The sequence below is a fragment of the Elephas maximus genome, chromosome 6 (genome assembly GCF_024166365.1).
Source record: "Elephas maximus indicus isolate mEleMax1 chromosome 6, mEleMax1 primary haplotype, whole genome shotgun sequence".
Lineage (NCBI taxonomy): Eukaryota > Metazoa > Chordata > Mammalia > Proboscidea > Elephantidae > Elephas > Elephas maximus.
The window spans coordinates 36,636,305-36,649,386 of record NC_064824.1 but is presented as its reverse complement, the minus strand read 5'-3'; the positions used below and the strand labels follow the sequence as shown (position 1 = coordinate 36,649,386).

Here is a 13,082-nt window from a genome sequence, read left to right as displayed (position 1 = left end):
CTATGAATCGGAATTGACTCAAAGGCAACTAACAACATTAATAGCATATCACAAAGTATAATGTACACTTTACACCTTGTATGATAATGTACGTGACCAAAACAACAAAAACCAAACTCAGTGCTGTCAAGTCGATTCCGACTCATAGTGACCCTATAGGACAGAGCAGAACTGCCCCGTAGAGTTTCTTAGGAGCGCCTGGCAGATTCAAACTGCCCACCCTTTGGTTAGCAGCCATAGCACTTAACCACTATGCCACCAGGGTTTCCAATGTATGTGACAGTACTTTTTAAAAACCAGAGTTCTATACAAATGTCAGACAAAGTTGGAGGCTGGCGTCAATTTAATCTAATTCTTAAAACATTCTAATTTTACCTAGTTTTGGGTATTTCCAGATATGTGACATAATACTGCTTCATATATTTTAGTTGTTTTCTTTTGCTTTAGCTTTGAGCCTAAGCTGCTATCCTCCTGTTATCAGTTTTACTCATATTTGTTTCTAATTATTTCTTAGAATTAAGTCTTTAAAATACTTTTTTGTCCAGGTGGGAAATTTTAACTTTTAAGAAATATATATATATATTTTTAATTCTCTGATTTTCTTTTTAAACTTCGAGCTCCTTTTTGACACTTTATCAGCCCCTGTGCTCTTCTGAGAGCCTAATACGGCAGGTCTTCTCATTGTATGTGTCTAAAAATAAAAAATATATTTAACAAAATGGTTGTACCTGCCAACTAAGTTATTTTAGAATGCAAATCTATTTACAATGGTTCCATACTCAATTAGAATAAAATATGATTTTGTATTCCTCAAAATTGCCACATTAACAAGAGCTTGTTGTTTTATGTGTACCTGAACATGTTTTAAAGCAGCTGAATAAAACTAAACAAAGTTTACATTTTGAAAGTGGTTAGGTAAGCTATAACAATCCCCAAATCAACACCCACATTATGTTTTCAAAAACTGAATTCCAATATACTTTATGAAATCAACAAAAAACTAGCAAACACTACAACTAAAGAACTAAACAAATTAAAAGAAATGTGTTAAAAATATGTCATAACATTTGAAGGCAAGTCATTTTCTAGTGAATATGTGCGCTATAAAAATCACTGCCTCATGGAAAAATTTAAGGCTTTGTAAAGGTTTCTTTCTCCTAACATGATTGCTACTGACACTACTCTGAGTAGGAGGAAATTAATACCAAACTTAACGAAACTCAATTCTATTAGCACAGTTCCAAAAAAAGGAGCAGGTTGTCCATTCTGGGAAAACATAAAGTCAGTTAGCTGTGTTCACGGATAAAATTGAAGAGGGAAGGTTTTGGTGAAATCATGTCATACTGTATCAGCACAGTGAATCTGCTATGACATCAGCTCTGCTGGGAACTTGAGATGGGACAAATTAAAATACTTTTAACAAGGGAATGACTTTTTTTTGAGTACCCTCACACCACTAAAATTTGATTAACCCTGAAAGATAAATATAAAAATAACAAAGCCTATTTTTTAATGGTTCTAATGGCAGTCGATTACATGAACATATCAAAATACATCTACAGTTTTAGGTTTAAATTTAAAAGGTATCACCAAAGTGAAGTAGGTGAGAAATGGCTATTTTACAAAGTCCCAGCCTTAGGCTCCAGACTTACTCTTCTGTTCAGACACCTTTCAGAGCCTCCACTTTTTTTCTTTGGGGATGGAAAGGTGATGACCTGCTTCCTGCAGAGGCTGAATATTATAGCCATATTTAAAAGGTCAGTAAAAAAAATAAAACCAAACAACCTCATTACTATCTGGGGGATTACTAATGATTACAGTTTCAGATGTTTAAGGGGAAATTTGCCTGCAGCGATCCTGAAATTGCACGCCCAGAAAATGAAGAAACAACTGTGCTCTGAGGTAGCCAGTGTACAAATGTATGCCACCTCCTCAGAGAGACTACACCAGCAATGGACGATAGGTAACTGAATGTCTGTTTCTCACTAAAATTTAAGAATGATTTTATTAAAGCTGAGTTTAAAATATCTTTAGACATTTTTTCACAAAACTTTAAATGAAAGGCTTATAATTTCTAACTACTTAGGGTTGTCAGATTTACTTACGCTAGTGTACACATAATAAACTGGGGGAAAAAAAAGGCTTTACAATCTGAAAATTAGGCAAAAGGAATCTGGCAAGGCCCAAATTAAAGTCATTATTTGATTATTCAACCCAGTCCAAGACTCTAATACCAATATTACTATAGCTAGAACTCACAAATTCTTCCATATTTCTCCTTTTAAGAGGTAGACCTTAATTTTCTTCTCCTCGAGGATGGGCTAGACTTAGCAACTCACTTCTAATGAATAAAATAAGGTGGAGGTGGCCGTGTGTGATTCTGGAGACTAAGTCATGAAAGGCACAGGCTTTCTCCTTGCCTCCTCTCTTGGATTGCTCACTCAGGGCAAAGCCAGCTGATGTGTCATAAGGACACCCAAGCAACCTTATGGACAGGACAAATTAGCAAGGGACTGAGACCTCCATCCAGCAGCCATGTGAATGAATTATCTTAAAAGTGGAACCTCCAGCTCTAATCAAGCTTTCCAGAGAACTACAGTCCTGGCCAACAGCTCTACAGCAACCTCAAGAGAGATCTCAAACCAGAACCACCCACATAAGCTATTCCCAGATTGCTAACACATAGAAACTGAGTGGAATAATAACTATTTATTGTTGCTTTATGAAGTATGCTATGTTTTAAGGTAATTTGTTACACAGAAATAAATTACTAATACATGTTTCTACTTCAACTACAGAGCACTTGTTTAATTTAAAAACAGATACTACAAAGTCAAATGCCTACAGGGGTCAGGCAGGTTGGATGAATGAGTGAAGTGGGTCAGGCGTAGTAAACCCAATAGCTCCAACATGATTGTAACTAGGAACTGAGTCTAGGATTCACTATCTAGAAGTGGCAGGAAGTGTGACAAGATAAAAAGAACAAATACCCCTGTTAAGGTTAGAACCACTTCTCACCTCTGCTTATTTTTTCATTAGGAACATTGCCCAGTTGTGCCAGGTTGTTTGTTTTTCAAGAGGAACTAGAAATCCAGATTTGTATTTAAATTTAATAATTTTTAAATATTAGCGAATAATCAACTTAAACAAAACCAAACAGTGTACAGGATAACACATAGCACAGGCTAACCATGGAAGCCAGCGCTGTGGAAGCCAAACAAAGAATGAACACCGTGCTACTACGGCAACACCCTGTGTGCTAGATTCAGCCTGAGGAAGCCAGTTGCCATCTCGGGTTTAGTCATTATTTATACCGGTGACGTTGAGACGGGGTTGGAGTTAAGGCAGCCAATACCCAGCTGTACCTTTAGAGGGGGCTGTATTAGAAAAAGATTTCTGGTGGTGCAGCGGTTAAGAGCTCATCTGCTAACCAAAAGGTCAGCAGTTCAAATCCACCAGCTGCTCCTTGGAAACCCTGTGGGGCAGTTCTACTTAATCCTATAGGGTCTCTATAAATTGTAATCAACTCCATGGCAACTGGTAGTGAGAAAAAAAAAATCATCTGGTAGAGCTGGCATAATTTACAGAGACAAAAGAGAACCTTTTGTAGACGACCAAACTGAAAAACCCAAAGCCATTGCCGTAGAGTCTATTCTGACTCATAGTAACCCTATAGGACAGAGTAGAACTGCCTCATAGGGTTTTCCAAGGAGCAGATGGTGGATTTGAACTGCAAAGCTTTTAGTTAGCAGCAAAGCGTGTAAGTACTACGCCACTAGGACAAGTGATTTCTCAGCAGGTTTTGTGGTCTCGTTTGATGAGACCTTGTATTCACACTGAAGTAGGTAGGTTAAAATTGCACCAAAATGAGGTCAATCTGTTGTCTGAGTTGAACTGTAGACAAGGAAATATAACTGCTAGACTGCTACTTGTGAGCTTGCACTCTAAAAGCGAGAGATGACCAATGCCGTTGATTTTTCCATTCACTCAATAAATGCTTATTAAGTGCCTACCATATGTCTGAAACTGCTATACATGTTGACAAAAGTCCTGACTTCATCAAACATGCATAATAGCATGGGTGACCAACAATGAAGACAATAAATAAGTAAAATATACGCTCTGACAGGTAAGTGTTAAGTGCTAAGAAAAATAAATGAATAAATAAGCAAGCAAGGAAGGAAGGAAATGAGATAAGAAGTATATGGAATGGGGATGAAATTTTGGATTGGGTGGCCAAGGAAGGCCATACTAAAATAGTGGCTTCTGAGTAAACACCTAAAGGAAGTGAACGAAGAGTGAGGGAATATTGTGTGAACTAATAAGAACAGTTTTATTTGCCTATTTATATTGGTTTTGTGTTATGTTTTTAAAATACTTTGTTTTAAAAAAATGTAAAAAAAAAATTAGTTACATTTAAATAACAACAACAACAACAAAAATCATCCCAGGTAATTCTGATAATTTACCAGGTTGGAGAACACAGGTATGCTGATGACATCTTTTAGGTTTACAAGCTTCAGTGTAGTTTTGTTTGTGCTTCATTTCATCTTCAGTGAGTCAGAGGATTAAGTTTAGTGGTCAGATGTGACTGACACATTCTATACAGTGACTGGTGAGTGCTCTATGCCCTCCAAGTTACTGCATGTAAGCTGACCAGCCTATAAATTTTAACATGAAATTCTTCCCCATTCTTAAAGGAGAACACATCAGTTGTGTTTTCCCAACTATCAGGACTTTCTTCTCATCTGTTTTTAAATACAATAGCTAGTATGACTAAAATTATAACTACTACTATTTCTCTTAGAATTTTTTTTCTCAGTGTTTACCAAGTCTTTTTTTTAAATTTATTTATTGTGCTTTAAGTGAAAGTTTACAAATCAAGTCAGTCTCTCATACAAAAATTATACATACCTTGCTATGTACTCCTAGCTGTTCTCCCCATAGTGAGACAACATGCTTCTCCTCTCCTCCCTGTATTCCCCGTGTCCGTTCAACCAGCTCCTGTCCTCTCTTCCTTCTCATCTCACCTCCAGACAAGAGTTGCCCATATAGTCTCGTGCGTGTACTTGAGCCAAAAAGCTCACTCCTCACCAATGTCACTATCTATCTCATAGTCCAGTCCAACCCCTGTCTAAAGAGTTGGCTTTCGGAATGGTTCCAGTCTTGGGCTAACAAAGGGCCCGGGGACCATGACCTCCAGGGTCCCTGTAGTCTCAGTCAGACCGTTAAGCCTGGTCTTTTTACTGGAATTTGAGATCTGCATCCCACTGTTCTCCTGCTCCATCAGGGATTCTCTGTCGTGTTCCCTGTCAGGGCAGTCATTGGTGGTAGCCAGGCACCATCTAGTTCTTCAAGTCTCAGGCTGATGTGGTTTCTGGTTTATGTGGCCATTTCAGTCTCTTGGGCTTATCTTTACCATGTGTTTTCGTGCCTTTGTGAGTAGGAAGTGAAGGTCATTGAAACTATTGATTAAAATTAGGCTTTGGGATAGTCAGCACTACTTGACCTAGATAAATTCACAGAAGTTTCATAGACACATCCAAACTCCTGAGGGACCAAGTTACTGGGCTGAAGGCTGTGGGGACCATGATCTCGAGGGACATCTAGCTCAATTGGCATAACATAGTTGATAAAGAAAATGTTCTACATTCTACTTTGGTGAGTAGTAGAGGGGTCTTAAAAGCTTGTGAGTGGCCATCTAAAATACTTCAGTGGTCTCACTCCATCTAGATCAAGGGAAAATGAAGAAAACCAAAGACACAAGGGAAAGATTAGTCCAAAGGACTAATGGACCACAAGTACTACAGCCTCCCCCAGACTCAGTCCAGCACAACTAGATGGTGCCTGGCTATCACCACCAACTGCTCTGATAGGGATCACAATAGAGTGTCACGGACAAAGCAGGAGAAAAATGTAGAACAAAATTCAAATTCACAAAAAAAGACCAGGCTTACTGGTCTGACAAAGACTGGAGAAACCCTGATAGTATGGTCCCCAGACACCCTTTTAGTTCAGTACTGAGGTCACTCCTGAGGTTCACCCTTCAGCCAAGAATTAGACAGGCCCATAAAATAAACAAGAATACAGGTAGCTCAACCATGTATACACGATTAAATGGGCGCACCAGCCCAGAGGCAGGGACTGGATGGCAGGAGGGAACAGGAAAGCTGGACAAATGGAAACGGGAACCCAAGGTTGAGAAGGGGAGAGTGTTGACACGTTGGGGGGTTGACAACAAATGCCACAAAACAATTTGTGTATTAATTGTTTAATGAGAAACTGATTTTCTCTGTAAACCTTCATCTAAAGCGCAATAAATAAATAAATAAAAGGAACATATGAGATTTTTAACCAGGGCACTGACAAAAAAATAGCAACAATTATCAATACAAGTAATAGAGCAGTCAAGTCACCACTGGAACAGAAAAAAAAAAATTGTGTGTTGAGCCCATAGAAAGTACGAACAAATATCCTTAAGGATTATACTTGTTAAAGATTTTCAGGAGGAAGCCTTCTCCATCTGATCCTCATTTACTTCTACTCTAGCCAAATATACTACACTCTAGGTGCACTACCTATCGTTTATCTGAATGCCAAACCAAATCAAACTCATTGCTGTCAAGTCGATTCCAGCTCATAGTGACCCTATAGGACACAGTAGAACTGCCCCATAGAGTTTCCAAGGAATGACCAGTTGTTCGAACTGCTGACCTTTTGGTTCGCGGTTGAGCTCTTAACCACTGCACCACCAGGGCTCCTTTTATCTGACTATGTCCTACTTATGTCTATATTTGCCTTGCTGATCATTCACCCTTTACTGCTTTCCATTTTCATCAGATACCATTTGAAATACCAGCCATCTTTCAAAAATAAATTCATCTTTACTATAATGTGGTTTGAGATCTCTCCCTCCTAATGTAATGGAATATATATATATATATGCATACACACACATTTGTCTTTTATAATCATTATCTATGAAGATGTCTTGTCCATTACTTTTGGGCCACATTTTATTCATATATGCATTCCTCATGAGTCATAGCAAGGTGCTTTGAATGTATTACATTTCAATAAGTAATAATAGAATATTGAATGAATAAAATAATAACCATCCACATGCAAAAATATGCCCCATGGCAATGAAAAAATATTTTCGGTCAAAACAGGCAAATGTTTATGGAGAGTGACTACAACCATAACTATATTGTAGAATTTAAATATTTATTGAAACAAATATTAAAAAAAAACAAAATTAAAAACCTATGAGCTTGGATTGAGAAGGGAAGAAATGCATAAAAAGATAGATGTGTACAATATAATCAGTCATTTTTAGAACATATTTTACATACATACATCTAGAAATTCAAATAAAGAAGAATATATTGAATTTTGTTGTTCTTAAAGAAACTAAGCAGTTTAATGGGAGGAAGAAAAAAAAAAAGTAAGTGAATGGGTTCCAAAACAAAAACTCTTTTATTTTAGGCTCTTGAGTGCAGTCTCTAATAGCTAGGGCTAAAGACATTATTCTCTTTAATAATAATAAGCAATACAGGTAGTCCCCAACTTACTACGTATTCAAGTTATGACAAACCATACTTACAACCTTTCTTTTTTTACATTTTTTGGGGTATTAAAATATATCTGTAAGTTTATATGTAATATTTCCAACCTCCAAAGACAAATTAAGTCAAATTTATAAAGATACTGTTAATAAAAGACAATAATAGAGAAAACCAAAAAAAAAAAAAAAAGTGAGGTATTTGACTTGTCAGAAGTCATAAGAACATTACCCCGCCTTAAGTTGGGGACTACTACCTGTAGTGTAAGTAAATAAAACATTCTAGTACTTCATGTAATTCTCACAACAAGCCCATGAGAGGGGTAACATTAACACTGCTTATTTCAGATGTCCTAAAAGAGGCTCAGCTAGACTAATTGCACAAACCAAAAAAAAAAAAAAAACCTGTTGCTGTCAAGTCAATTCATAATAGAACTGCTCCATGGGGTTTCCAAGGAGGAGTTGCTAGATTAGAATTGCCGACCTTTTAGGTTAGCAGCCAAGCTCTTAACCAATGTACCACCAGGGCTCCTAGTTAATTGCTCAGAGTTACACAGTTAATAATCAAATTCAACAAGTTTTGTAACCTATGAGTCTTAGACTTAAAACCTATGCTCCTTCTAGGAATTTGTTCTTACAGTTAGGTGTATGTGCACTAAGATATACACAAGAATATACTAGGAAGGTTGCTTGTAATAGAAAAAGCCTAAAAACAACCTACAAGTCCATTATAATGAGCCAGTCAAATTAATCATGTTATATCTTTACAGTAAAATAATATGCAGCCATTACATGTAAGGTAAATCTATATGTATTTATTTGAACCATTCTTCAAAATACGTTTTTTATGGAAAAGAGGTAGATTCAAAAAGCCTATACAGACTACTCCATTTTTTTGCCATACATATGTATATTTTTAAATTAAAAACAAGTATATACATATATATCTATACACATATATTTATATAGATCTGTCTATATCTGTATCAGAATCTATATCTATATCATCTATACAGCTGTTGTTGTTAGGTGCTGTGAAGTTGATTCCAACTCATATTGACCCCAAGCGATAGAGTAGAACTACTCCATAGAGTTTTCTATGCTGTAATCTTTACAGGAGCAAATCACCAGGTCTTTCCTCCAGCAGAGCCACTGGGTAAGTTAGAACTGCCAACCTTTAGGTTATCAGCCAAGAGCATAACCATTGTACCACCAGGTTGTGTGTGCATATATATGTACACGTGTATGTATATATGTACTGGAGACTTTGTGGCGCAGTGGTTAAAGTGGCCTCTCTGCTGGAGGAAGATGTGGCAGTCTGCTTCTGTAAAGCAGATCTACTCTGTCCTATAGGGCCGACATGAGTCGGAATTGACTCCACAGCAGTGGTTTTGTTTTATGTATATATACTTTTATCCACTATGCTGCACGGTTTATCTCAATAAATATTATCTAGAGACTACTCTGTTACTCTATACTGGGCAATCTACACATGTTAGTGCTACCAGACATGGTAACCTTACAATGGAGGTATTGTGACTGCAGTATTACCACTGGAAACCATGGACTGCTTAGGGTCAAAGCTGGGTCTGTAACATAAACTTGTCTAATTCCAAAGCCATTACACCAGTGGTTCTTAGCTCAAGGACATTTTGACCAGGACATTTCACAATGCCTGGAGATACATTTGATTTTCAAGTGTTCGGGGTAGGGACATTACTGGCGTCTAGTAGTTAGGAGGCTAGAAATACTGGTAAACATCCTATGATGCACATGATAGCCCCCCAATAAGAAATCAATTGATCCAAAATATCAGTAATGCCATGTTGAGAAACCTGCTGTATACCCAGAAAGCCTACTTCTGATCCTGAGGCCAATAACTTCTATAAAGCATGATATTGTAACTGTAGGCCCACCATCGCAAATGTTTGCTAAAATAGAAATCCTTAGAAAATAAGTAAATAATAGTGATATTTATAAAAGCTGATGGTATGAAATTTTCTTGAAGAGAAAGATAGGGTAACAGGGTGGGAAGACAATGCACTTCTCTTTTTTTTTCTTCTTTCTTTCAAATTTAATTTAATAAAAAAAAGTCAGAATTCACTTCCCTTGTTTTTATATTAACCTGTTCCAATTTCGATTCATTTAGTCCTTTAACAATGTGTCAAGCAGCTATTATGCAACAGGCAGGCACCGTTTAGGTGCTAGGATAACAAAACCAAAAAAAAAAAAAAAAAAAAACGTTACTGTCCAGTAAATTCCAACTCGTAGTGACCCTGCAGGGACAGAGTAGAACTGCCCCGTAGAGTTTCCAAGGAGCACCTGGTGGATTTGAACTACCAACCTTTTGATTAGCAGCCACTATGCCATGAGGATTTCCATAAATCCTCATAAAACAGATAATTATCATAAAACAGATAATTATCCCCTGTCCTCAAGGAGCGAATATTCCCAGTGGAAGAAAACATAGTAAAAACAAATAAATGAAATAAAATTTATCAGATGGCGAAAGTACTATTCGAGAAAATCCAATTAGGGCATAGAATCGAAGAGTGCAGAGTTGAGTTGAGAGGAGAGCCAGAAAAATTGCAGTTTTAAGTGGAGAGGTTATGGTGGATCTCACCAAGAAGTCACAGATAAGTAAAAATCAAAAGGAAGGGAGGGGTGAGCCATTCACGTATCGGGGGAAGAACATGTAAAGAAAAGAGAACAGGAAATACAAAGAGACTGTGAGACTGTATTATCAAACACCTTTTGCTTTTGGAAGGAAGTCTAAACTTTTTTTTTTTTTTTTAATGACACAGACATACATCTTTCTTTCCCCCTTCATGAAACTTTTACTTATTTAAAAAAAATACCTGATGTTTCATGTGGTTTAACTTCTGCCATTAATCTGTTGAAACAGAAGAACATATCATTATTCTATGCATATAATATATTAAGAACAAGCTAAAAGCAATCTACAAGATCATTACTTCTTTAATATAAAGCATTTAGTTTTCATGTTTATGGAATACTTTATAATGATGAAATTAGTTCTGCACCATGTGTTTTGCTTTATTTCCAATTTATTATACACACTATTGCTATTAATGATTATGCATTTAATAAGAAAGAACTTTCTAGTAAATGTGATTATTTCAAACTGTTATGGTTAACGTTTATAGAAATAATAAACATAAATCAGTCACATGAAGAAAATAATTATAGTTACTTAGAACAAAATTTTGAAGTACTCCTAAGTGTTTTAATTTCAAATGTTCTAAAATTAAAAACATGAGTGATTTAGACACTTATGGAATTTTATTAAATGAGTTAACGTTGTCTAAATTTAGAAAAAAATGGTTTATTAGTTAAGAAAGATTGGGTTTTTTTCTGATAACTATAGCTAGACACTGGTTTTCTGAGATCACATATTTATAAAATATTCTCAGGATAAAGCATCCATGGAACATAAAATGTTATGCTACTGAACAGATTTTTCAATAAAGAGTCTTTAAAATAGCTTAGATAAATAATCCCAGCTACTGCCTTTCTCAGGGATTTAGACAGTGTTAATTTTCTTAGATGTATGAATGCTCATCAATGCAATTTTATTAAATATTTTTATAATAATTAATAGGTTTGTACCTAACTTCAGGAGCCATGGTGGCACAGTGGTTAAGAGCTCAGCTGCTAACCAGAAGGTTGGTAATTTGAATCCACTAGCTACTCCTTGGAAACCCTATGGGACTCTGTCCTATAGGGTCACTATGAGTTGGAATCAACTCGACAGCAGTGCGTTTTTTTGGTTAAGTTACATAAATATGTTCTACTTAAGAAAATACAAATAATAAAAAGCTGAACAAATACCATATAATTTAAAAAGATGCAAATGCTATCCCGTTTACATAAAATTGTGTTTACAATCACTTTTCAGCAAAAGATCCAGCGATGGATTTATTACACTTGTTTTACACTTATATCTACAATTTGGTATACATAGCCTAGTTTATTTAAAGCATACTCCAATGACTCTACCTGTTTTTAAGTGATTCTGTTTTCAAATCAGGACAAGTTACTTTTTAGTGCACATTAAGCAATGTCTCTTAGTTCAAGGAACTTAAAATACACCCACCTGAATTTTCTAAGCCATCAGTCTTCTAATTTTGCTGTAACACTATTCATTAAAGTAACAGTAATGTATGAAGTCTATCCAGGCAATTTGCCCAGCACTAAGTACAGTACATAGTTGTCTTCTCTAAGCGCTCAAATCACCATTAATGAAAACTAATAGCCCATCAAAATTTACATTAAAAGTACTACGAGGAATCTCCAAAGGACTATATGTGATACTCTTCCAGCGAGTTTTGTCACCTTAAATTGCTGTGTTCCAATATGATGTTCTTCTTAATGCCAATTACCTACAAGAATGGATAAATACAACAATCGTAACGTACATCGTAGCACTATTTTTGTAACCAGATTATAATTAGTGATGACAGAATGCTCTCATTAGCATAAACGGAATAATTGCATACTCTCAGCTTTTCCCATAGTTAAAAGCTTTAAATAGTGGTTGTTTTCCCTTGCTAAAATGCTAAAGGTTAACTTTTCCTGGAATCATTACAAGAAAAGGAACTTTATATTGTTCAATGCATTTAAAAAAAAGAATAAATTAAAAAAAATTACAATTGTGTTCAGCAGGAAGATAATTGCTTTATTTATATCACGCTCATTTACTTTCTTTCATTTAAAAAGAGGAAATAGGATATTTAGAGTGGAAAAAGACATAGTATGCTTTAGATTTACAATAGATTATTTTAGTTAAAATGAATTACTGCTGGCATTTTAATCAGAGCCTGAGAATGAATTAAGAGAATCAAAGAGATTATTCTAGAAGTCTGCAAATATACTGTAAGCATTATCTTGGAATCAGGCCATGATCTGGTGAATATTACTCATTTAAACTGAGGCTAAACAATCAAACTTCAGCCTTTCTGACTCTGCGGCAATATTGTTCAACCTAAACTAGACTTGGGCAGATGACATCTGATCACAGGAGGACTTTACTTTGATGACTGTAGTGCGCCTGACCCAAGTCATGATCTTTCCAATCATTGCATATGCATGTGAAAACTGGACAGTGAAAAAGGAAGTCATAAGAAGAACTGATGCATTTAAATTGTGAAGTTGGCAAAGCATAGTGAATATCCAGTGGATTGACAGAAGAATGAACAAATCTGCCTTAGAAAAAATACAGCCAGAACACTCCTTAGAAGTGAGGATGGCCAGACTTTGCCTTGTGACTTTAGACATGTCATCAGGAAAGAACAATTGCTAGAAAAAGATATCATATTTGATAAAGTAGAAGGTCAATGAAAGCTAGTGAAACCCTCAATGAGATGGATTAACACAATAGTCACAACAATGCAGTCAGACTTACCAATGGTCATGAAGATGGCACAGGAGCAGATGACATTGTGTTCTGTTATACATAAGGTTGTCAGAAGTCAGAGCCGACTTGATGGCAGCTCAA

At 36.1% G+C, this 13,082-nt stretch overlaps 1 protein-coding gene across 1 annotated transcript in view; it reads left to right on the top strand.

The window, feature by feature from the left end:
• Positions 1 to 13,082, top strand: part of LRP1B (LDL receptor related protein 1B) — a 1,748,032-nt gene that overhangs the window by 1,134,499 nt on the left and 600,451 nt on the right. The gene's annotated exons all lie outside the window — the stretch shown is intronic.